Genomic DNA, 27,760 nt, shown 5'->3' with positions numbered 1-27,760 from the left:
TAAACATAATAATTCTCTATTTCCGCAGCTGTAATTAAACACAAACCATTTAATTATAATTATGAATGAAATCATATTGTTTTGCGTGTTCACGGCGCTGAATGATATAGTATAACTAAAGCATTTCCGACGAGGAAAGACGGATGAAGTAGCCTATTCAGAATAGGAAGGTTATTTTTACATGCTGCATGTGCTTTGTTATGTGCCTAGAAGAGTCTCTATTTTATAAAATGCAAATGATAAATCAGATGAAATACTGACATAAAAATTACTCTGCTTACTCATAAACCGAGCGAACCAAGCTTCCACTCATGCTGTGTAATTGTCTCCTTAGCTATTAGCATTAAAATTATTTGCTTTGAAAATGGTTGTATCAAGTATAGACCTAGAACAGAGTGTTTTTCACTTAAACATATTCGATTTTATTTCTAATTTTATAACAATTTATTGTTGTATTGAAACTTCTTTAAATCCGATATCACAATAAAACCAAAGGCGAACATAATTTACAAACCACAAGAATAAAATAAAAAAATCTAACAAATAATAATTCAACAAAAAAAAATCTAACAAATAATTCAACAAAAAAAATCCAATAAATAATAATTGAACAAAAAAATTCTAACAAATAATAATACAACAAAAAAATCTAACAAATAATAATTCAACAAAGAAAAATGCAATAAATAATAATTCAACAAAAAATCTAACATATAATGATTAAAAAAAAATCTAACAAATAATAATTCAACAAAAAAATCTAACAAATAATTCAACAAAAAAAATCTAACAAATAATAATTCAACAAAAAAAATCCAATAAATTATAATTCAACAAAAAATATCTAACAAATAATAATTAAAAAAAATCTAACATAATTCAACAAAAAAATACAACAAATAATAATTCAACAAAAAAAGCTAACAAATAATAATTCTAAAAAAAAATTAAAAAATAACAGCAATAAAGACAATAAAAAAATAAAAAAATCCAAACAATAAAATGTTACATTGATAATAAAACACAGCCTAATGATGACATACCCAGAATGTTGAAGCCGCTTATACGATTTTATTTCTTATAGACGTTGTGCCTTTACTGACAGCTGATGCCTAGCAGTTAACATGTGACAAGAAGGATCAGGCATCTCAACTTTGCATATCAGATTTATATGAGAGGGAATAACGCCTGTCAGTGTATTGACATAATAGTACATTACAACCCGCGATAAAGGTGGCATATTAAATTATAAGAGAGGAGCGTTAACAAAGCGCACCTTAATAAGTGCAGTACTTTTTGGGAATCGAAAAGCCCCGAAATAAAAAATAGAATTGACGAATAATTCAATTTCTCTTTTCTTAGCTGTTTTTATACATATTTTTATATTCTGATATTATATTTGTACGGTATAAAAGTATAAAGTATAAAAATTCTTAGAAGTAATAAGAATAAAATATTATACATATTTTATACTATTTTTACAACACATAATTATTTAGAAAATGTGACTTTTTTACTACTATTATTATTTTGTGGTCCCTCGCATCGCGCCATCGATTCACAATCTATCATTTACTCTCCATCAAGATGTTCGACGGCGACGATCTAAATGAGCCTGGGTCAAGAGGGGATGGTTAGGTGAAGTGACGGAAAGTGTAGGGAGAGGCGCCGGAGCAGACGGGTCCCCCTCATCTCCAATCTGCATAAAATTTAGTATTCAGTAAGTTACGGCACACAATGAAAAGAAAATGTCAGCGCAATCTAGGAGATATAAAGAAATGAGTGGAAAAAAAGCTGTATGCTAATAATCCACTCAGTAATTAAATGAAGATCGCTGCCAAGCGCCTCTGCCACTTTCAAAGGGTAATTTGTACAGGAAATCATAGAGTCATTGTCAAATCAATTCAAGATAAAAGGAAAGTCATCAACTGAGATAAGATAAATGTAGGGTGTCTGGCAGCATTTGCCCTAGGAAATGCCTTTGCTTTTTGTAAACCCTTACAAGTGCAGGGCGACACTATCTTGACAGGTTGAAGTATATGTTTTATATTAGGAGAAATGTCTATATGTATGCACAGAAGCATTAGATAACCATCAGGAAAATGGTAAAACAAATCTGCTAATAGCGACTTAATGTTTAACCATCAAAAATGATATTACTGGTTAAGAAAGCTGTTACATCGCTGACAAAGTGAACCATTATCCATGAACTTGGTCAGAACCTTGGTAAGTGCTATTTCATGGAAGACACCGGGAATGTCAATTAATATTCTCTCCCCAATACATTATCTACAGCCTATTTTACTATTAATAGGAGTCATATTAGCTAAAATATATGACAGGGTCAAATAGATGCTTCCATTTCATTAGAAAAAAAATATCAGTTTCTGTTGCATCAGATACATAAATGATTTGGTAATTCTTAAAGGGGTGTTCCGGTACCTATAATGCCCTTTATAAATATCTATCTTTAATCCGTAACCACTTTTGAAATTGTCTCTATTACAGAATTCCCTATCATTCTTCTTATACAGCTAATTCCTACATTATTTTTTGTCTCTGTGATGTTTTGTTTCAGGGGAGTCTTAGGCCCTGTGTACACGCTGTGGTTTTTGACCCAGTTTTTTAAAAATCTGGATACCTCCCCTGAAGCCAGCAAAGCCTAGGGGACTTTAGATTTGCTGTGCACACGGTGCATTTTTTTTTTCTATGTGGTTTTGGTGCAGAATTTGATGCAGAAAAAATCTGCAGCATGTCAAGTATTGGTCAGGTTTAGCAGTGTTTTTTCATCCATTTACTTCAATTCATTGACTTTCTTGATGGCCCAAAAAGCCACATCAAAACCACATCAAAACCACATCAAAACTGCATCAAAACCACATCAAAAGCGCATCAAAACCACATCAAAAGCGCATCAAAACCGCATCAAAACTGCATCAAAACCACATCAAAACCGCATCAAAACCACATCAAAATCTCATCAAAACCTCATCAAGACCGTATCAAAACCGTATCAAAACCGCATCAAAACCGCATCAAAACCTCATCAAAACCGCATCAAAACCACATCAAAACCTCATCAAAACCTCATCAAAACTGCATCAAAGCCACATCAAAACCACATCAAAACCTCATCAAAACCTCATCAAAACCATATCAAAACCGCATCAAAACCGCATCAAAACCTCATCAAAACCACATCAAAACCGCATCAAAACTGCATCAAAGCCGCATCAAAACCTCATCAAAACCGCATCAAAACTGCATCAAAACCTCATCAAAACTGCATCAAAACCTTATCAAAACCTCATCAAAACCGCATCAAAACTGCATCAAAACCTCATCCAAACCGCGTCAAAAACAAATCTGGTATTGAAGCGGTTTTATGCAGAAAAAAACTGCACCACATTTGCAGAGTGTGCACATAGCCTTACATGGGATGTCACAGGAGAATGGCCCAACAATCACTTCCCCAGAGATTCTTACACTCCCTTACAGTCTCATTCCCCAAACAGGACATCATTGGGGGCTGCACTGGGGTCCCTTACAACAGCCTTGTTACTACCGTCCTTTGTGTAGGTAGAACGGTAGGGAATTTTATAACAAAGAAAATTACTAAAGTCTTTAGAGCCTAAAGATAGATATTTATAGAGGACATTATATGTATTGGACCACCCCTTTAATAATTACCAAAACATTTATGTGTTTGATATTCCAGAAATGAATTTTTTTTGGTGGCTACGCTGTGGTCATTGTAAACATATGGTCCATCAAAGGTTTAAGAAAAGTTATTATAGGAAAATGATCTATTCTTTAAATCAGTTTTTACATGCACTTAAAGGAAGAAATTGGCATTGTTTTTTTCTTCATATTATATTGATCTTTATTAATAACTAGAAGGTGGCCCGATTCTACGCATCGGGTATTCTAGAATTTACGTATTGTGTAGTTCATGTATGATTTTTGTTATATATATATAATGTTGTTGTGTGTAGTTACCAAGTGTTTGTGTAGGGGCTGTACATGTTCTGGGTGTTGTCTGGGTGTGACGGGGGGTGAGAGCGGTGTTGTATGTGTGTTGCGTGTGTTGTGTTGTTTGTGGAGCGCTGTGTGTCTGTAGCGTTGTGTGTGTGTTGCGCGGTTTGTGTGTGTGTGGTGTGTTTTGGGGGGAGGTATGTTTTGTGCAATGTGTGTGTTGTGCGGTATGTGCGTATATTTGTGTGTGCCGCGGTGTTTGTGTGTTGGGTGTTGTGTGTGTGCAGCGTTGTCTGTGTGTGTGGGTGTCTGTGTAGGGCAGTTGTTTGTGGTTCCCAGTGTGTGTGTGTGTGTGTGTGTGTGTGTGGTGTGTGGTGTGTTGTGCAGTGCGCGTGCGTGTGTGTGTGTGTGTTGGGGGGAGGTGCGCACTCCCAAACGTGCTCCATCCCCCATGCAGCGCACTCCCCAATGTGCTCCATCCCCCATGCAGCGCACTCCCCATCGTGCTCCATCCCCTATGCTGCACACCCCCCATCGTGCTCCATCTCCCATGCTGCGCACTCCCAAACGTGCTCCATCCGCCATGCTGCGCACTCCCAAACGTGCTCCATCCGCCATGCTGCGCACTCCCAAACGTGCTCCATCCGCCATACTCCGCACTCCCCATCGTGCTCCATCCCCCATGCAGCGCACTCCCTATCGTGCTCCATCCCCTATGCTGCGCACCCCCCATCGTGCTCCATCTCCCATGCTGCGCACTCCCAAACGTGCTCCATCCGCCATGCTGCGCACTCCCAAACGTGCTCCATCCCCCATGCTGTGAACTCCCCATCGTGCTCCATCCCCGATGCTGCGCACCCCCCAATCATGCTCCATCCCCGATGCTGCGCACCCCCCCATCGTGCTCTATCCCCCATGCTGCACCAGCATCAGCCTCTCTGCCCCCAGCATCAGCTTCTCTGCCCCCAGCATCAGCCTCTCTCCTCCCAGCATCAGCCTCTCTCCTCCCAGCATCAGCCTCTCTCATCCTAGCATCAGCCTCTCTCCTCCCAGCATCAGCCTCTCTCTTCCCAGCCTTCCCCAGCATCAGCCTCTCTCCTCCCAGCCTCCCTCCTCCCACCCTCCCCCAGCATCAGCCTCCCTCTACCAGCCTCCCCCAGCATCAGCCTCTCTTCTCTCAGCCTACCTCTCCCAGCCTCCCTCCTCCCAGCCTCCCTCAGCATCAGCCTCCCTCTCCCAGCCTCCCCAAGCATCAGCCTCCACCAGCATCAGACTCTCTCCTTCCAGCCTCCCCCAGCATCAGCCTCTCTCCTTCCAGCCTCCTCCAGCATCAGCCTCCCTCTCCCAGCCTTCCCCAGGATCAGCCTCTCTCCTCCCAGCCTCCGTCCTCCCAGCCTTCCCCAGCATCAGCTTTCCCCTCCCAGCCTCCCTCAGCATCAGCCTTCCCCAGCATCAGCCTCTCTCCTCCCAGCCTCAGCCTCTCTCCTTCCAGCCTCCCCCAGCATCAGCCTCTCTCCTTCCAGCCTCCCTCAGCATCAGCCTCCCTTTCCCAGCCTTCCCCAGGATCAGCCTCTCTCCTCCCAGCCTCCTTCCTCCCAGCCTCCCCCTCCCAGCCTCCCTCAGCATCAGCCTTCCGCTCCCAGTCTCCCCCAGCATCAGCCTCCCCAAGCATCAGCCTCCACCAGCATCAGCCTCTCTCCTTCCAGCCTCCCCCATGATCAGCCTCTCTGCTCCCAGCCTCCTCCAGCACGCCGTGCTCCTCTGCCGACACTCACACACCCGATCGCATCCACTCACACACACCCGATCGCATCCACTCACACACACCCGATCGCATACACTCACACACACAGACACTGACGATATCGCACATACGCGCTCACAGTCACAACATCCGGGAGATATCACATGCTTCTGGCCATGTGATCCTCCAGCAGGTCCTGGAAGCTCACAGCACAGTATCGAGGCCGAGAAGCAAGCGATATCGCCGGATGCTGTGAGTGTGTGGATGCGATGTGTGTGTGAGGTGTGTGTGAGGTGTGTGTGAGGTGTTTGTGTGAGTGAGTGCGATCTGATGTGAGTGATGATCTGATGATGCGTGTGTGTGTGCTGTTATGTTTGTGCGTGTGGAAGTCCCGCCGCTGCAGGACCTTGATTTACTGGTAACTATGCAAGCATGGTTACCAGCGCAACACGTCCCCCGCTCGCACGGGAGCCCACACCAGCATACGGCGGCGTACGCTGATGTGGGCTCCCGTTGGTGAGGGGGGAAAGGGGGGGGGGAGTACAGTACTCACCTGGGATTCGTGGCTCCGTGACCGTGTCAGTTTGGGCAATGCGGGGGGGCGAGAGCTAACGTCTATTGCGTGAGGGGGCGGGGCGTGGCGTGGGCGAGTTGCCAATGCCTGCAGGGTGCCGGGGCGAGAGGCCAATCTGTGGAGGGGGCAGAGCCTGGGCGAGCGGCTGGCCAATCCGTGTGGGGGCGCAGCCGGGGCGAGAGGCCAATCCGTGTGGGGGGGCGGGGCCATGGCGAACCCAGCGGCCAATCAGCTTTGTGTCACCGTAAGGACATGTCACGGTGACACAATGTCACCGTGACACAATTTTGGAGCATGACAGACAGACAGACAGAATAAGGCAATTATATATATAGATACTAAATTAGAAAGCTTTCAGTTTACCCATTGGCCACTAAGGCTTTTTAGACTTATATTTCTTGTCCTTACAGGAAGATTTTTCAGCAGGCGCCTTATCATCAGAGGCAGGATTACAATTACAGGTCTATACCCAGCTGATAATACAGGATCCACCAAAATAGGTGAAGTCATGGCTGTCTCTGTTGCACTCCCCCTCACAATCACTTTTGCTCACATTCCTTATTAATCACTTCAATACAAAATATAGAATCAGGGTCTGACCATTGTGGCTAAGTGCATATGTTGTTTCCTGAAACAACAGGAAGTTAAAGTCTAAAAGCCCCAATTGGCCAGTATGAAAATATCAAGATTTATATGGGATCCATAGATTTTAAAATTAAGGAGAGACTCTCCATAATACTCATAATAGAGAATAAGGATTTTCTCAATGTTCTTTTCAAATAAAATGACAAAGTTTGGATCAAATTTTAAACTTTTTTTTTTTAAATCCCTAACATCTGTACACCTGGGCCACTGAGTCCTATATTAGGCTTATACTTCTCTAGAATTCACTTCTCAATAGTCATCTTTATTAACATCCTAGACAGGATGAAGGCTTCCGTATACATTAGGTTTACTAACGATCTCCCCCATTCAGTCTTGGACTGGCCAATATAGGAAATGGTGAATTTCCCGGTGGGCCCCTGTACATGATTGTGCTCTCCACCCTCCTATATGAGCATTACATATCAAAATACACTTATTCAATATGTGCAGACAAAGGCAGCATCTCATTCATCTAACAATCCAATCAGTTTATTATTATTACGGTATATAAATTTGGGAATAATGGTAATGTAATATTTACATATAGTTGAAAAGTGAGCCCCCAGAGTGGATATTACTAGTTGGCCCTTGGCACTCCCGTACGACACTGCCTCAAACTATCCCGTAAATAGGAATGCTCCTGTGTTCTCTATCAGAAGCCACTGCCAGACACCTCTGGCAACAACTTTTCTCTTGGAGAGCAAAAGAACTTGCCATTGGAAGTCATTCAAGATGGGTCATTCTCTCCCCGACATAATCTGTCAGTAGAGAGTTGGGAGTCCCCCATACATGTTAGACTGCGAGCCACTCATGCCGATATCGGTGAGTTCATTCAACTTTTGTCTGTTTTTGGGGCCTTTGCAATAAAATATATTACATATCATAGTTTTTTTAAGGTTGAAGGGAGACTCTAAGGCGGGCTTTGCACACTGCGACATCGCAGGTGCGATGTCGGTGGGGTCAAATTGAAAATGACGCACTTCCGGCATCGCATGCGACATCGCAGTGTGTAAAGCCTAGATGATACGATTAACGAGCGCAAAAGCGTCGTTATCGTATCATCGGTGCAGCGTCGGCGTAATCCATGATTACGCTGACGCGACGGTCCGATGTTGTTCCTCGCTCCTGCGGCAGCACACATCGCTGTGTGTGAAGCCGCAGGAGCGAGGAATATCTCCTACCGGCCTCACTGCGGCTTCCGTAGGATATGCGGAAGGAAAGAGATGGGCAGGATGTTTACATCCTGCTCATCTCCTCCCCTCCGCTCCGATTGGCCGCCTGCCGTGTGACGTCACAGTGACGCCGCACGACCCGCCCCCTTAACAAAGGAGGCGGGCCGCCGGCCACAGGGACGTCGCACGGCAGGTGAGTGTGTGTGTGAAGCTGGCGTAGCGATAATTTTCGCTACGCCAGCTATCACCACATATCGCTGCTGCGACGGGGGCGGGCACTATCGCACTCGGCATCGCAGCATCGGGCTGCGATGTCGCAGTGTGCAAAGCCCGCCTAAGTCCATCTAGTTCAAACCGTAGCCTAACATGTTGATCCAGAGGAAGGCAACAAAAAACCCCAATGTGGCAAACAAGTTCCAATGGGGAAAAAATTTCCTTCCTGACTCCACATACGGCAATCAGACCAGTTCCCTGGATCAACACCCTGTAACACCCATATAGGCTATGTGCGCACAGTGCGTTTTTTGCGGCGTTTTTGCGCGTTTTTCGGGTGCGTTTTTGGCCTCAAAACTGCAGGACTTTGCTTCCCCAGCAAAGTCTATGAGTTTTCATTTTTGCTGTCCGCACACATCTGTTTTTTTACCTGCGTTTTTGAGTTAAAAAAAAAAAATGGACATGTCAGTTCTTTCCTGCATTTTTCTGCATTTCCCCCCCATGCAATGCATTGGAAAAACGCAGCAAAACGCAGAGATCAAAAACGCAGCAAAACGCAGCCAAAAACGCACCAAATCGCGGCAAAAACGCATGTGTAGCCATAAACTGTACGTAGATAACAAAGGATCCATCATTCACAATAGGTGAAGTCACAGCTCACTTCCTTCCCCTCCCTGCACTATAATCTCTATATAGATCACATAGCATGTCTCCAACATTCGTCCATAGAACACAATCAATAGATTCATGTGGTCTACGTGGCTGCTGTAATGCCTATCTCTGAATGCTGTTAACAGCTGTGCAATCAATATGGCTGCCCCTATAGTCATGCCCAGAAAGTGGAATAAAATAAATCTACAATAGAAAAAATGACAAATGTTGTGTTAATTTTTAAAAAATATATTATGACTTATACAATCCCTTTAAAAACATATCTCTATTGTGTATTTGGAGTTTTTTTTATTGTGCTTTTTTTTTTTTCTATTTTTTACAGTTATTTTTAATGTATAGATTATTTTTTATATTTATCATTTCATTCACAGTGACATGTATTTTTATTCATTCTGCTCATATTTAAAAAATAATTTCTTTGTTTTAGTCACAATGATAAAGTCCTTGAAGTTATTCATTGCGACATAAACATGCCTACAATAGCAATCCAGTCTTTGAAACATAAATCATCATTATGAGATATCAGGTCAGACAATCTTTGAGTAAGTTGATCTCTTAAGTAATTGCTTTAGATTTCTTGTCTATATTGGAAACCACAGAGTAAAGGTGGATTTAGGGGCACTTTGCACACTACGACATCGCAGGTGCTATGTCGGTGGGGTCATGTCGAAAGTGACGCACTTCCGGCGTCGCTCTCAACATCGTAGTGTGTAAATCCTAGATGATACGATTAACGAGCGCAAAAGTGTCGTAATCGTATCATCGGTGTAGTGTCGGGGAATTCCATAATTACGCTGCTGCGACCGTACAATGTTGTTCCTCGCTCCTGCGGCAGCACACATCGCTGTGTGTGAAGTCGCAGGAGCGAGGAACATCTCCTACCTGCTTCCCGCAGCTCATGCCGGCTATGCTGAAGGAAGGCGGTGGGCGGGATGTTGACGTCCCGCTCATCTCCACCCCTCCGCTGCTATTGGCCGCCTGCCGTGTGACGTCGCAGTGACGCCACACGACTAGCCCTCTTAATAAGGAGGCAGTTCGCTGGCCAGAGCGATGTCGCAGGGCAGGTGAGTGCATGTGAAGCTGCCGTAGCGATAATGTTCGCTACGGCAGCTATCACTAGATATCGCAGCTGCGACGGGGGCGGGGACTATCGCGCTCGGCATTGCAAGCATCGGCTTGCAATGTCGTAGTGTGCAAAGTGACCCTTACACTCTAAGGGGTACTTTACACGTTGTGACATTGCTACCGATATATCGTTGGGGTCACGTCGTTAGTGACGCACATCTGGCGCCGGTAGCGACATTGCAGCGTGTAACACTGATGAGCGACGATCAACGATCACAAAATTGTTCCAAAACGGTGATCGTTAACACGTTGTTCATTTCCTTAATATCGCTGCTGCCACTGGTACGATCTTTTTCATCGTTGCTGTGGCATCACACATCGCTATGTGTGACACCGCGGGAACGACGAATATCTCCTTACCTGCGTCCACCGGCAATGCGGAAGGAAGGAGGTGGATGGGATGTTACGTCCCGCTCATCTCCGCCCCTCCTCTTCAAATGGCCGGCCGCTTAGTGACGCTGCAGTGACGTCGCTGTGACGCCGAATGCACCTCCCCCTTGAGGGAGGGATTGTTCGGCGGTCACAGTGACGTTGCTGCAGCCAATCACTGTAAATGTAGATGGCATGAGCCACTGAGCTTTGTGACTGGCTGCAGATGTTCACTATAGTGATGTCATCACCGCAGCCACAACACAAAAGTAGGAGCTGCAGCAAGGAGCTGACACTATATCCAGGAAGTAAGACTATCTGCTGTTTTTGTGGTTTTACGGGTATAAAAGCATTTGGAGACAGGTTTTTGGAAAGTGGAAAAACTCACACATGACGAGTATTTGAAGGTACAGTATAGACCTATATATAGAGGTAAGATTCATACTACTTGGCCTCCTCACTAACTTTCCTTGATGCACTGGATTTTGGCGTCCATATACATTAGATAAAAGTCAACAAAAATGGACAATTTTGACCATGGCGAAGAAACTGCTTTTTCTGTGAAACAAATAATCTTTTGTTTTGACCAATGATTGACCGAATGTTTGTCATTGTTTAAAACAGTGGTCGGGTATGTTGGACTTTTTTGACAAATGATAGGCACTGGTTGAGTTTTTTGTTTTTCAAATAATCAACAATTCAGATGACCGATGGATGATGGTTCATCAGCCCATATTGTCTAATGTGTATGGGGTTCTTTAGAGACTCACATACACTAAACTTAGTCAGTGAGTTACATTTTTCATTTTTTTTTGGGCGGGGGGTGTCATATTGCAATACCAGTTAGAAAAAATAATAGAGTTCTGAAAGTATATTAGGTAATGTCGTCTTTTGGAATCTGTCCACATGTAATTTTTTCAACTAATATTGATGTAAATGCTAAAATAATATTGCTTAATCCCTTTCTGATATCCGCCTTTCAGGTTATGATGCATATTAGATATATGGAACAGGGCTGTATTATACAGCCAGCTACGCTGCTAACGATAACTAGAGGTAGCTTCGATCTCTGGTGTTTTACCCCTTGAATGCTGCCAACAATCACTGATAGCATTATTTAAATGGAGTGGTTTGGGTGGCACAGATCCAGGCGATGCAATTGCTGGGTGCCAATGACAGCTGGATGACTGCTGAAGGCTGCTGTCACTGCCATCTTGGTACTCCTGTGAAGCCCAGTCACTAATGTTGACCATCATTTTCACTCTATATCATAAGACTGTGGCTGTATGAGAACTAAAACAAAAAAACAAAAAAACCCCAAAATATTTGCATTTGCCCCCTTCTTCCAATTCAAAATAAAGACACTTACAAAGCTCCATCAATTAAAAAATATAACGTTACGAGTCTAACGCCCGCTTTACACACTACAATATATCTTACGATGTGTCGGCGGGGTCACGTCGTAAGTGACACACATTCGGCATCATAAGGTACATTGCAGTGTGTGACAGGTACGTGCGATTGCGAATGAATGGTAAAACATTCATCGCACACACGTCGTTCATTCCTCATAAATTGAACATCAGGTTGTTCATCGCAGTGTGTGACACCCCGGGAACGATGAACAGATCCAGATTCGGCCAGCAATGCGGAAGGAAGGAGGTGGGCGGGATGGTTACGTCCCGCTCATCTCCGCCCCTCCGCTTCTATTGGCTGGCTGCTGCGTGACGTCGATGTGACGCTGAACGTCCCTCCCACTCCAGGAAGTGGACGTTCGCCGCCCACATCGAGGTCGTATGGACGGGTAAGTACGTGTGACGGGGGTTCATCGTTTGTGCGGCACATTCAACAAAATTGAACGTGCCGCACGTACGATGGGGGCGGTTGCGATCGCATACAATATGGTATGCGAAATTGTAACGTGTAAAGCAGGCTTTAGAAAACCAAATTTTTGGTTTTACAATCTATTGATTTTTTTTCTTCACTTAAAAAAAAAGATGTATCCAATTTTATTATTTCGATTTTTTACCATGTCACCACACTAATATTTTTTTCCCCTGTTTTTTTTAGTACATTTTGTACATTTGTGGGAACAGTTGTAACGGTGTTACTCAAAGTTCCAACTGTTCCCACAAAAAAGCCATCATATGGCTATGTGATCAGAGAAATAAAAAAGTTTTGATACTTGGATAAAAAGGTAGAAAACAGAGTGCAAATGGGAAAAAAGGGCTGCGGTGAGAAGAGGGTAAGAGGAGTGGGATTTTATGCAGTCATTTTCAAATGCGTTTTTTTAATTACAGTATTTGTTACATTTTTTACTCCAATTATTGGAATACTATTTAATATTTCTATTTCATAATGATAATGTATTGGAATACTTCTATATGTTCGGTCACGTAAATGGGCCACACATAGAAAAAAATGTAAAGGTGACGAGCTGCATTCCTTATCATTGATTATGCTTACTTATATAGCGCCATCATATTCCAAAGCGCTTTCTTGACATAGCCATTATTGTCCACTTAGAAACTGAAAATGTAAATGCTATATAAGTATGTCTTTGGAGTGCGGGTGGAAACCAGAGAACTTAGCAGAAACCCACAAAAACTTGTGAGTTTCCTATGATTTTCAATTTTTTGTGTCAGTATAAGGCTATGTGCGCACACTGCGTCTTTTTGACGCTGCAATTTTGTGCGTTTTTGGCCGCTAAAAACGCACAAAAACGCACCTGCGTCGAAAAAACGCATCAAAACGCATGCGTTTTTGCCGCGATTTGGTGCGTTTTTGGCTGCGTTTTGCTGCGTTTTTGATCTCTGCGTTTTGCAAATGCATTGCATGGGCGGAAAACGCAGAAAAACGCAGGAAAGAACTGACATGTCCATTTTTTTTTAACTCAAAAACGCAGGTAAAAAAAACAGATGTGTGCTGATAGCAAAAATGAAAACTCATAGACTTTGCTGGGGAAGCAAAGTCCTGCAGTTTTGAGGCCAAAAACGCACCCGAAAAACGCGCAAAAACGCCGCGAAAAACGCACTGTGCGCACATAGCCTAAAAATAAAGCTACCTTTTTCTCGTGATTTTTTTTTTTTTTATTTTACATTGTTCATTGTAAGCATCCTAGTACAGTTTTATAGCTTGCGCTATGCCGGACATGGTGATAAACATGTTATTTTTTGTTTACTTCTGCTTTTACATAATGTGAAAATATTGTTGCTTTATTTTTTCATACTTTATTTTGAGGTTTTTTTTTAACTTTTTTATCTCGTTTTTTTTTGTCTAGTTTCTATATGGAACTTTACCTTTAATTGCTGATCTAATATCCTCCAATACGTCTGTCCTGCAGGATATTAGACTTGTCAGTTTTATACTGACACTTTGCCTGTTACACCCTACTTATTACCAGGTCTCACAGGCCACCATAGCTGGCTGACTGGAAGGGAAGGCCATTACTTGGTGCTTGCGGAGTGCCAGTAGGCTTAAAGAGGGTGCCCCTTCTCTCAAGTACCAAAATATGCTAGTATTGAAGGGCCTAAGCGGCCATGATCGGTGCAGATACCAATTGTGGCCATTGCAGCAGGGTGTCAACTATGTCGTATAGCTGACACTTACTGATGATACTGCCAGCTCTTGCTTGTTAGCTGGCACCACCATTGCATCCTACATGTACTGTGGTTTGCGGGAAGTCATTTCCGACTGTGGCATACATGTACAACAAATTTTGAGAAGGGTTTAATAAAAATATCATCTTCTCCATATTTACCTACCACCAGTGACCCAACAATGTGGGATGAGACACCTTTAGGCTATGTGCCCACGCTGCGGATTTTGCGCGGATTTTGCCGCGGATTTACCGCGGATTTTCCGAAAATCTGCAGCAGCGGCACTTCCAAGCCATTTCAATGGCATTTTGGAAATGCTGTGTCCATGCTGCGGATTTTTCCGCGGCGGATTTGCCGCGGATTTTGATCCGGAAAAATCTGCAGCATGTCAATTATTGTTGCGGATTTTGGTGCGGATTTTGGGTATAGAATGGGGAAAAAAAAAATAAAAAATCCGCATCAAAATCCACGGCAATTTCGCGGTAATCCGCGCAAATCCGCGGCAAAAAAAGGTGCGGATTTGCCGCGAAAGTCGCGGATTTTCATGCAGAAAAATCCGCAGGTACATTCTACCGTGGGCACATAGCCTAAGTCCAACACATTGCGCTATGACATGATGTCAGTAAGTGGCACCAGCACGCTCCTCCTTCAGCATCTTCTCTGCTGTTGCAAAGGTGTCTAGTGAGCTCTGGTTCCTTGCATCCTCAGACGACAACCTCAAGGGTCACCTGCATTAGAGCCAGCTTTCACTCAGTGCCAGGGTGCGGTTAAAGAGCTGTGACTGATGCCGTGCCAATCCACCCTTATGACTGAAAGCCCGAGGCTGCCGGGAGGAATAAAGTTTACTTCCTCCTGGCAGCTGGGCTCTCACTGTGAGCACCCAGCAGCATTCGAATGCTATTAGCCGGTGGCTCCGTGGTTAGCACTGCAGTCTTGCAGCGCTGGGGTCCTGGGTTCAAATCCCACCAAGGACACTATCTGCAAGGAGTTTGTATGTTCTCCCCGTGTTTGCGTGGGTTTCCTCCGGGTTCTCCGGTTTCCTCCCACACTCCAAAGACATACAGATAGGGACTCTAGATTGTGAGCCCCAATGGGGACAGTGTTGCCAATGTATGTAAAGCGCTGTGGAATTAATAGCGCTATATAAATGAATAAAATTATTATTATTATTAATTATATTAACCTCATATGTGCAGATGAATACCATTTATTTACATGACATGTTCTCTTTAACTATTCTACATGGCCATGCAGGGAATTTGGAGCTCTGTATCATACAAAGACAAAGCTTTGAAGAAATTATCATATATATGTCGACATGATTTTCACTACTTGGTTATTCCAAGTAACTGCTCTTGAAACACTGACCAGTGTGGCAGATACATGCACAAAGGAAGAGAAAAGTACATTTTTTATACAAGGATTGTTCCTGTAGTATTGGTCAGGGACAAGTAAGCTGTGCAAGAAAATATTCCTTGAAATGTTCATATACATTTTTTCTTTCAATGTCCTCAGCCGTGAATAATTCTTTGCGAATGTGAGATTCCCTGTTTGCAGGTGATGAATACAGAGCCAACACAGGCTGCATTATGCCTTTTCCTTTTATCTGACCAGTAAAAGTGCTTGATCTCTTTGTCATGGCATTTTCATGCAGTAAAGGCAAATGGGGCGAGTAAACCGGTATACAATGCAATCAATGTTGCTTGCTAAAAGTATGAACACACAAATGCTTATCACATTCCACCATGAAATGGAATATTTATACAGGAAAAGTGCAGAAAGAATCTATTAGCGGACTCCCCACCGCAGCGCCCCCACTTAGCCATGAGGGTACCATGCGCCACTGGTTTAATGTGTGTCATATGCTGTGGCTACTCCTCAGCGATAAATGACTGTTGTTACTTTAGTAATCAGTCTATGTCAGAGCAATTACTTAAAATCATCCATCCTCGTTGTTTGCACCATCCACATCACACTGTGAAGAACAATGTATGTGACAATCCGAACCCTGCAGATGGAATTACTACAGCCCACATATTGTCTGAGTGACATGCTTGCAGGAAGAAAGAAGGACCCCTTCGTCTCAAGGTGCATGCCTAGCCTGTAGCAATCAAACTGCCGAGAAGAGGTCAAGAGGAAGAAATGGTAATGTTTTGCTTCAGTCATTTCCAACAAACAGGTAGTTTTATGGAAAGCCTCTCCGACTGACAGTCACTGAGCTTGTTTATGGCTTGTTTTTGCATCCCTGAATTTTTAGAAGCTTTTTTTTTAACCGAGTGCAGCTCTTAAAATGCGTTTTCCATTTCACGTACTGAAAAATAATCCATAATTGATGCAGAGAGCGCGGCGCGGCTAAGATTTCAAATAGCATTTTAAATAAGACCTTTCTTGTATGAGGAAAAATACATCTGGAGAAAAAATTCTGCAATTCTACCTGGATTGTTATACCATGAAGTTGGCCATCTTTGCTGTTTTACCAGACGGGGGTGAAGAATCGATTTTACAGTTCATTTAATAAAAACCATATTAAAAAAAAAAATAAAAATCACTGATGTGATGGCTTACTTTTTTTTAATTCGCCCCTCAAAACATTAAATATATAATTCCAACATTTGCAATTGTGCGCTATACGTCACTTTTTTGGCCACGTGCATACGTTGAGTATTTTGTGAGTTTTTTTACCTCAGAATGTGTAAGCCAAAATCAGGAGAGGAACAATCAGAAGGAAAGTATAACAGAAACACGGGCACCACTTCTGTATTTATCACACGCTCCTGGTTTTGGCTAGAAAGATAAAACCTCACTTTTAGGCCACGTACACACATTGAGTATTTGGTGAGTTTTTTACCTCAGTATTTGTAAGGCAAAACCAGGAGTGGGTAATAAATACAGCAGCGGTGCCCGTGTTTCTATTCTACTCTGATTGTTCCACTCCTGGTTTTGCCTTACAAATACTGAGGTAAAAACCTCACCAAATACTCAACGTATGCACGTGGCCTAAAAGTGAGGTTTTGTCTTTCTAAGGCCTCCGACACACATACGTGCCGCCGGTACGTGTTTGCCATTTTTTGCACGTACCGGCGGCACGGAGACACGTTCAGCAATGCTACCCTATTGTAGCAGGCACACACACGTAAAACCACACGGAATGTGTGTCCGTGTGCGTTTATACGTGTGTGCATTTTTCTACATGCTGACATGTCCATGTTTTCTCCGGCACCACGGGTGTCACCCGTACCACACGGATGTAGTGTGGATGCGGTCCCGTGTGACACGCGCCAGAGAAAACACACGTGTCAGTGAAAAAAACCCAAAACATTTACTCACCTTCTCCAGCCCTCCTGTCTCTGCTGCTGCTGCCTCTTGCTTCCGACCGCCGCTCATTATTCTCATTTAATATTCACTTCACTGCGGCCAGCAGCAGCAGAGGGGGAGACGGGAGGGCTGGAGACTGAAGATCAGCACCACGGACAGCAGCGCGGACCACGTGAGTATGCAAATTACCGGTTCTACATGTGCTAACGCGGATAGCACACGTAGAACACATGTGGACCGAACGTACCCAAGACACGTACTTACCACACGCAACACGCAGGGTAAATAAGTGTCTCGCGGCACGTGTGTGTTTTTAACGAAAGTGTGTTTCAGGCCTAAGGCCAAGTTCACACGTTGAGTATTTGGTGAGTTTTTTGCCTCAGTATTTGTAACCCAAAATCAGTAGTGGAACAATCAGAGGAAAAGTAGAATAGAAACACGGGCACCACTGCTGTATTTTTAATCCACTCCTGTTTTTCCTTACAAATACTGAGGTAAAAAACTAACCAAACACTCAACGTGTGCAAGTGGCCTAAGGCTTCTTTCCTACAATGAGTTTTTGATATTGCATAATTTCTGCACCTCTTAAGTAAATTGCAGTTTTTCATCTCGTTTTTGATAAGGTGATTTTTGTCTCTTGTTGGTGTGAAATATTTTAAACAAAGCTGTTTTACTTCCAATACTTAGTGGTGTTTGACTGAAAAATCTTTATTGATAAAGTCATGTGAATATTACATGCGTTTTTGTGGTGTTTCCACTGCGGAAAACACTGAAAACACATAGTTTTTTCTGTATTTAGTGCAACTCTAAAGAACAGTAATACTGATAATAATAATAAAAATAATAATAATAATGATAATAGCATTATAAAGAATAGTAATAATGATGCTGGTAATAATAATAACAATAATAATAAATACAATATAAAGAACAATATTAATAATAATAATAATAATAATAATAGAAAAGAACAGTAATACTGATAGTACTACTACTACTATTACTACTACTACTACTACTACTACTACTACTAATAATAATAATATAAAGAACAGTAATACTGATAATACTACTACTAATAATAAAAATATTAAAATGATTATGTCATAAAGAACAGTAATAATGCTGATAATAATAATAATATAAAGAACAGTAATACTGATAATAATAACAACAATAATAATAATAGAAAAGAATATTAATAATAATAATATAAAGAACCGTGATAATGATGCTAATAATAATAATAATAATAATAATATAAAGAACAGTAATAATAATACTAATAATAATAATCATCATGATAATAATACAAACTTCACTGTGACTTTATTGCTGTTGTCATTCCATTTCTCATTTTTATTATTTTTCCTATTTCATTTTGTTTATTATTGTAATTTGTGACTAATGTTATTATTATTATTCTTGCTACAACAAATACTAAAATCCAGACTAATGGATATTGTAAAAGTTAACATCTACGATATATCCTGCAACTGGCGCTGCCGAAAGTGTACGACACAAGCCGTGAAAGAAAGCAAAGTGCATTTTAAGGTAAAATCATTTTCTAAGCCCCACGGGAGAAAACCCTCACTATAATATAGTTTCAGACCAATTTTAGGCTATTTATTTTTTTGTGTGTTAAAAGTAAATGTTTTCTAAACAGCTCACACACAGAGATGTTGGCTAACTCCCTATGTGTTAATTTCCAAAGACCTTGCAAATACCATTTGCACTAACAGTAGCAAACATAACAACAATATGGTAATGGAAGATAACACACTGCTAAAATTAGACATGCAAAAAACTATAACTTAGGAAAGCTGTTGTACAACAGAGAGAGCCTGGAACAAATCCAAATAAATGCATAGGATCTGCAGTGAGCTATTTAAGTCTTTTGCTGGCTATGGAGTATTTATAAACCTAAAAAGCTGCTTTATATTCCATTGCCTCCAGCGGGTGCAGTCTCATGAATCTCTATCTGTGGCAGCCTGCAGAGATTGTGAACTGTAACATAAGGCCATCAACAAGTTCTTGTCACAATGCAGAACTTTTTGGAAGGATGAAGAAGAGGTGAGTTTGGCAATCTAGCGGATCTTCAACTTATGATGATTCCTCAGGACTATTGACAAACATGACCAACAGTTTATACACAGGGGCGGACATACTATTGCTACAACCTGTGAAGCCAAAGAGGGGTCCAAGAGGTAAGGGGGCCACTTCTTCCTCCAAAGCAGCATTTCTAACAGACAAGAAGAGGTGCCCATATACTATTCTTGCACAGTGGCCTTCTCATGTCTGTGTCCACCACTGCTGCTACATCTGTATAAATCCAGGTATTGGTCCTCTTTTTCGTGTTTCCTGTATACTTCCCCCCATTCAAGGTGTCTAGGATTTGGCTATACAGTCTTGGATCAATGCCACTGTTTTGGAATCAAGCTGTGATGCTCGACACTATGTGGCATAGTGTGAAGCTAGTTACTAGGTGGTGCTAGATAGAACTTGCATGCAGTGTGAGCAGAGAGGTAGTCAAACAAGCTGGTATCAGGAACGAGGAGGACATAACAGGACACAGGGAGCAGGCAGAGACGAGATCAAGATACAGGCCGAGGTTCAGGATTCCAGGAGGGTACATATAGGATACAGGGAGGAGGAGGAGGTGTGGTCAGGAAAAGGTCCAAGCCAGGAGGTAACAACAAAGTCAGGGGGGCAGGTAGAGTAGAGTCAACTACAGTCCAGGGTTGAGAAGCCAAGATCAGATAGATAACTGTACACAACGGGAGCCAATAGCACTTACTGCGAAACCCGGAAATATGACTGATGACGTTCCGGGCAAACATGCTCCCCAATGAAGCAGAGCAATCATCTGGAACGAAGAGCATCTGAGAAAACCCCGCCCAGCACAAGAGTACAACCCAGTGCTGAGAAACAAGCCATCCACAGGAGCTCAAGACAAACAGCAGAGCATCTAAACCTGCAAAATGCTGTGCGCAACAGAACAGGTAAGTACAGGCTCTGCAGGAGAGTATGGCAGAACATAACAGAGCACAAGATGCTCAGCACATTGGAATCGTGAAACAAGCACACTATATTTTGTCTATTAGCATGGACTTTCCTCTGAGTGATAACATGGTTTTTGGCTATAGCATGGGTTTAGTTTGAAGGTGGACATACATTACAAGTAAAAATTTGTTGTTGCAAAAGTTTTTATGCTTTCAAAGCCACATTCTTGGGATTGGTGGTGGTCCTAGCAGTTGAGGCTCGCAATCAACAATTTATCTCCAATCCTTTAGATCAGATATGACTTTCTATTTTTGAAATAACTCTTTATCAATATTTAAGCTTTATGGAATTGGATATTCCTATCCAATCCTACAATTTCTGTTGATTTGACCATGATAAATGGCATTAAAGGAGCTGGACAACTGTTTCTTCACTTGCACCATAAAATAGTCATCATACGTAGTATGTGGAATTTATAGAGCTGCTCAAAAAAACACTGACTAATGTGTGTGTGCATTGTACAGTATACCAGAAAATAAGTACACCCCTCAAATATTTTTAAATCTTTTATTATATGTTTTTCATGAGATGACACTGAAGGTATGACACTTTGATACAATGTACAGTACTTATTGTACAGCTTATATAACAGTGTAAATTTGGTGCCCTCTAAATGACTCAACACAGCCATTAATGTCAAAACTACTGGCAATAAAAGTGAGCACACCCTTAAGTGAAAATGGTCAAATTGTACCCAAAGTGTCAATATTTTGTGTGGCCAACAGTATTTTCAATCACTGCCTTAAATCTCTTTGGTATTAAGTGCACTAAAGCTTCACAGGAACCACTGGATCCTCTTCCATCCTCCATGATGACATCACAGAGCTCGTAGATGTTAGCAACTTTGTGCTCCTCCACCTTCTAATTGATGGGGCCCAACAGATGCTCAATAGGATTTAGTTCTAGAAACACTTGGCCAGTTCAGCACCTTTACCCTCAGTTTCTTTAGCAAAGCAGTGGTTGTCTTGGAGGTGTGATTGGGGTTGTTATCATGTTGGAATACTGCTCTGGATCTCTGTTTCCAAAAGTAGGGGATCATTCTATGCTTCAGTATGTCACAGTACATGTTGGCTTTCATGGGTCTCTCAATGACCTGTAGCTTCCCACAGACGGCAGCATTCATGCAGACCCAAACCATGACACTGCCACCACTATGCTTGACTATAGGCAAGACATACTTGCCTTTGTACAACTCACCTAATTGCCGTCACACACTTGACAACTATAAGTTTATCTTGATCTCATCAGACCATAGGACATGGTTCTGTGTTTTCTTGTTCATCATCTTTACAAGAGGCTTCCTTTTGGGACGACAGCCATGCAGACCAATTTGATGCAGTGTGTGGCATATGGTTTGAGCACTGACACCCCTCTAACCTCTGCAGCAATGCTGACAGCACTTTTATGTCAATTTTGAAAAGACAATATCTGGATAGGACGCCGAGCACATGCGCTCAACTTCTTTGGTCGACCATGGCGAGGCCTGTTTTTGTGAAACCACTGTATGGTCTTGGCCACCATGATGCAGATCATTTTCATGGTGCTGACAATCTTCTTATAACCTAGATCATCTTTATGCAGATCCTCAGAGAATTATTTACCATAAGATGCCATGTTGAACTTCCAGTGACCAGTATGAGAGAGTATTTGAGCAATAACACCAAATTTAACGCACCTGCTCCTCATTCACACTGGAGACCTTGTGATACTAATGAGTAAAGCCAGCTTTACACCTTACAATTAGGTATGCGATCTCGTATGCGATGTGACACGCTCAGGTCGCATATGCGATTGAATGAGATTGCACGTAGGTCGTTCATTTGCTGTCACACGTGCGTTAGTAGCCTATGTTAAATTGATCAATTTTGTGTGCGATCCTTTAGATCATGTGTTCTGTGACGTATGCATCGGGCACCCTTTTTTTTTTTTATTTATTGACTTGACAAGCGTGTGTAATGTGTAGGGATGCGTTTTTACTATGTCATCTGCCATTCAGCTCTGCTACATGGCCGCTAACAGCAGACACAGACAGCCATGTAGCAGCGGTGAATGGCAGATGACAGCAGACACAGACAGAGCCGCACTGTCAGAATGAACTCGGGTGAACTTCACCCGACTTCATGGTCATGCTGCGGCTCTGTCTGTGTCGCGCCCTGATTAGCGGTCACCAGTGAAGGACTCACCGGTGACCGCTAAACTCCTGAGTAACTGAATTGAGCAGCCCTCTCTCATACTCACCAATCCCCGATCCCCGGCGCTGCACGGCATTCACACTGCTCCGGCGGCTTTTACTGTTTTGAAAAAGCCGGCCGCCCATTAAACAATCTCGTATTCCCTGCTTACCCCGCCCACCGGCGCCTATGATTGGTTACAGTGAGACACGCTCCCCACGCTGAGTGACAGGTGTCACACTGCACCCAATCACAGCAGCCAGTGGGCGTGTCTATACTGTGCAGTGAAATAAATAATTAATTAAAGAAAACGACGTGCGGTCCCCCCCAATTTTAAAACCAGCCAGATAAAGCCATACGGCTGAAGGCTGGTATTCTCAGGATGGGGAGCTCCACGTTATGGGGAGCCCCCCAGCCTAACAATATCAGCCAACAGCCGCCCAGAATTGCCGCATACATTATATGCGACAGTTCTGGGACTGTACCCGGCTCTTCCCGATTTGCCCTGGTGCGTTGGCAAATCGGGGTAATAAGGAGTTATTGGCAGCCCATAGCTGCCAATAAGTCCTAGATTAATCATGTCAGGCGTCTATGAGACACCTTCCATGATTAATCTGTAAATTACAGTAAATAAACACACACACCCGAAAAAAATCATTTATTAGGAATAAAAAACACAAACATATACCCTGGTTCACCACTTTAATCAGCCCCAAAAAGCCCTCCATGTCCGGCGTACTCCAGGATGCTCCAGCGTCGCTTCCAGCGCTGCTGCATGGAGGTGACCGGAGCTGCAGAAGACACCGCCGCTCCGGTCACCTCCACGCAGCTAATGAAGACAGCCGTGCGATCAGCTGATCTGTCACTGAGGTTACCCGCTGTCACTGGATCTAGCGGTGGATGCAGCGGTGGCCGCGGGTAACCTCAGTTACAGCTCAGCTGATCGCGCTACTCACCTCCGCTCCGGTCAGCTCCAGTCAGCAACTGAGGTGAGTAGCGCGATCAGCTGAGCTGTCACTGAGGTTACCCGCGGCCACCGCTGCATCCACCGCTGGATCCAGTGACAGCGGGTAACCTCAGTGACAGATCAGCTGATCGCATGGCTGTCTTCATTACCTGCGTGGAGGTGACCGGAGCGGCGGTGTCTTCTGCAGCTCCGGTCACCTCCATGCAGCAGCGCTGGAAGCGACGCTGAAGCATCCTGGAGTACGCCGGACATGGAGGGCTTTTTGGGGCTGATTAAAGTGATGAACCAGGGTATATGTTTGTGTTTTTTATTCCTAATAAATGATTTTTTTCGGGTGTGTGTGTTTATTTACTGTAATTTACAGATTAATCATGGAAGGTGTCTCATAGACGCCTGACATGATTAATCTAGGACTTATTGGCAGCTATGGGCTGCCAATAACTCCTTATTACCCCGATTTGCCAACGCACCAGGGCAAATTGGGAAGAGCCGGGTACTGTCCCAGAACTGTCGCATATAATGTATGCGGCAATTCTGGGCGGCTGTTGGCTGATATTGTTAGGCTGGGGGGCTCCCCATAACGTGGAGCTCCCCATCCTGAGAATACCAGCCTTCAGCCGTATGGCTTTATCTGGCTGGTTTTAAAATTGGGGGGGACCGCACGCCGTTTTTTTAAATTATTTATTTATTTATTTCACTACACAGTATAGGCGCGCCCACCGGCTGCTGTGATTGGGTGCAGTGTGACACCTGTCACTCAGCGTGGGGGGCGTGTCTCACTGTAACCAATCATAGGCGCCGGTGGGCGAGGTAAGCAGGGAATACGAGATTGTTTAATGGGCGGCCGGCTTTTTCAAAACAGTAAAAGCCGCCGGAGCAGTGTGAATGCCGTGCAGAGCCACGCCGGGGATCGGGGATCGGTGAGTATATGAGAGAGGGGGTAAGAGGGATAGACTGACATGGACAGAGAGAGAGGGACAGAGATAGTGACCGACTGACAGAGATTAGTGCATGACATACATTGTGAGGCGCTTCAGAACGCAGCTTTTCAGCTCCGCTCTGAAACAGACCTTTTTTAAGCTGCGGTGCAGAGCGCACACCTGTGCACATAGCATCAGACACCGAAATCGTATGAGGGATGTCACACGTTACAATTGACTAGTTTCGTACTACCAAATGTCCAATGTATGAGGAATAAACGACGTGTATGCGTTCAATATCGATCGCATGTAGGTTTCACACGCAAACACGTCACGAACGATGCCGGATGTGCGTCACTTACAACTTGACCCCGATGACGGATTGAAAGATTTATTGAAGTGTGTAAAGCAGGCTTAACATGATACCAGAGAGGGAAAATGGATAATTGAGCACAATTTGGCCATTTTCACTTAGCGGTGTACTCACTTTTGTTGCGAGTGGTTTTGACATTAATGGCTGTGTGTTGAGCTATTTAGAGCTCACACCAAATTTACACTGTTATACAAGCCGTACACTGACTACTGTACATTGTATCAAAGTGTCAGATTTTCGGTGTTGTCCCATAGAAAGGTATAAAATATTTACAAAAATGTGAGACGCGTGCGTACTCATTGTTGTATACTGTATAGACTAAAGGGGGCTTTACACGCTACGACATCGCTAATGCGAACTCGTTGGGGTCACGGAATTGGTGACGCACATCCGGCCGCATTAGCGATGCCGTTGCGTGTGACACCTATGAGCGATTTTGCATCGTTGCAAAAACTTGCAAAATCGCTCATCGGTGACATGGGGGTCCATTCTCAATTATCGTTACTGCAGCAGTAACGAAGTTGTTCCTCGTTCTTGCGGCAGCACACATCGCTCCGTGTGACACCGCAGGAACGAGGAAGCTCCCCTTACCTGCCTCCCGGCCACAATGAGGAAGGAGGGAGGTGGGCGGGATGTTCGTCCCGCTCATCTCCGCCCCTCCGCTTCTATTGGGCGGCGGTTCAGTGATGCTGCTGTGACGTTGCTGTGACGCTGAATGAACCGCCCCCTTAGAAAGGAGGCGTTTCGCCGGTCACAGCGACGTCGCAGGGAAGGTAAGTAGTGTGACGGGTCTGGGCGATGTTGTGCGGCACGGGCAGCGATTTACCCGTGTCGTACAACAGATGGGGGTGGGTACCCACGCTAGCGATATCGATACCGATATCGCAGCGTGTAAAGTGGCCTTAAGTATAGCATTGTCAAACCGAATAGTGCTCTTGTATATAAAGCCAAATGCACATGGTAGAGGCCAGTGCACAAGGCTTTTTGCAGCAGTCGCAGTCCTGTGCAACTCCATTCTATGGAGATGCAGATGCGCGATGCCAGCATATGGTCCTTCACCCATATTCTCAAGCCATATGTGATCGCTAATCTCCTTTAGAAGTAACAGTTTTATTATGTGCCTGAAGCAAAATTATGGAATATAATCTCTTTATTGCAAACTGGTTGCTGCCACTATTAGGATTTGATAAAACAATGCAGATTATTTATAGTTTTTTTCCAAGCCAAAAGTTGGATCAGATGAAAAATAGAGAAGCCAGTCCATGCATATTCTCTAGATAAAATTCTATTGAAGATCTTGCTTTGTAAAGTCACCAGAATTGAACTGTGCTATACAGAGAAATCTATTGTCTGTAAATGACATATTATATTAAAACAGCTCTTAATGTCAAATATATTAGTTATACTTTTTTGTTGATTTTGTATTCAAATTTTCTATGTAAAAATATTAATAATATTAATATCAGAAAATTGAGTAATTTTGACTCTTACAAAGTAAGCTGATACTTTCTAGTACCAACACTTTTCATTTGTTATCTCCTTATTATTCTAGGTAGGAATATAATGAAAGGTAACACCTACAGTATAAATAGACAGGATCCACTATCCACAGTATCTAATAGTAACCTCTCACCACAATGCACAGTGACCTCTGCACAGATCAGAGCATGTGTGCTGCCCCCGTGCCAACAACCGGCGCTGCTTGGATCCGGACCCGCTACGTGGCTCGAGGGATCCTCCGGACCCGGGGGTCACGCGGACACGCCGAACGAAAAAGGGGACATAGTTGTACGGCCTTGACCGTATTTCGTTGGTGACGCCACCCACGGTGTGTGGTGAAGTGGGACACCACCGCTGCTGTTGTGGGATACCCGGGGGAGATGTAATGGCAGCCGGATGTTAACCCCTCCGTGGGTAGGGATGATTGCCCCGGGGCCCAGTGTCTCTGTGCAGGGTATGACGATGGCAGGGGCCTGCGCATCAGGACGTAGCAGGGGATGTTTGGTTACTCACAAGCAAATGAATCACATGAGACTTTTGGTAAACCAAGGTGCTGGTGGCCGGCCACCTTGGACGGTTGTACTCTGGTCCCCCACCCTGGCTGGTGGTTGCCGTCTCTTCCTCTGCACTGGTTGTGGTTGTTATGTGTTTGGACTTCCCGTTGTGGAACATGGGAGTCCGCTCCTGGCTTGCTGTGTGCCTGAGGAGCCGTGCCCGCTAACACTGTCACGTGGGATCTATGGGCCCTGGCGGTTGCCCTATCCCTATCTGTGGGTGGTTGTCTACTTTTGGGACTTTGGTTGGGACAGGACCTATAATCCTGCCCTCAATCGGTTGATTAGCTAGGCCGTTGGTTCCGGTCCTGGCTTCAGGGTCCGAATACCCCCTCTGTGCACAGTTTCCGGTCGGGGTCGGGTCTTCGGTGTCGGTACCGACGGGCTCCAACCCTGCTCCGGTACTCCTCGGATCTGCCGAGCCGTCTTACCGTCTCCTGCCCATGGAGAACACCGTCTACCACCTAGCCAAGGCACCAGGGCTCCAACCCTGCACCGTTCAACTTGAACTTCTCCTCTGCTGGAGCTACACCTAGCTCCAGCCCACACTCCTCTCAACTCGAACTACAACAAAAAACTGTTTGTTTTCCCACCCCGGGCTGTCTAGACCCCTAGGTGGGTGCTCCCTAACCGCCTGGTCCCCCACATTGGTGTGCCTGTCTTGCCCTGAGGGGGGTGACTAGGGTTTCAGGTCAGCTGTATGTGACCTACGTGAGGGATGGTGTTGTGCGGGGGCCTAATGTGTGACTACCTGGTTTTGCCAGGGCGTCACACATGCCTAGAAAAAACTCACATATAAATCAATGATA

Source organism: Anomaloglossus baeobatrachus, chromosome 6 (assembly GCF_048569485.1).
Source record: "Anomaloglossus baeobatrachus isolate aAnoBae1 chromosome 6, aAnoBae1.hap1, whole genome shotgun sequence".
Classification (NCBI taxonomy): domain Eukaryota; kingdom Metazoa; phylum Chordata; class Amphibia; order Anura; family Aromobatidae; genus Anomaloglossus; species Anomaloglossus baeobatrachus.
This window is presented reverse-complemented; position numbering follows the sequence as displayed.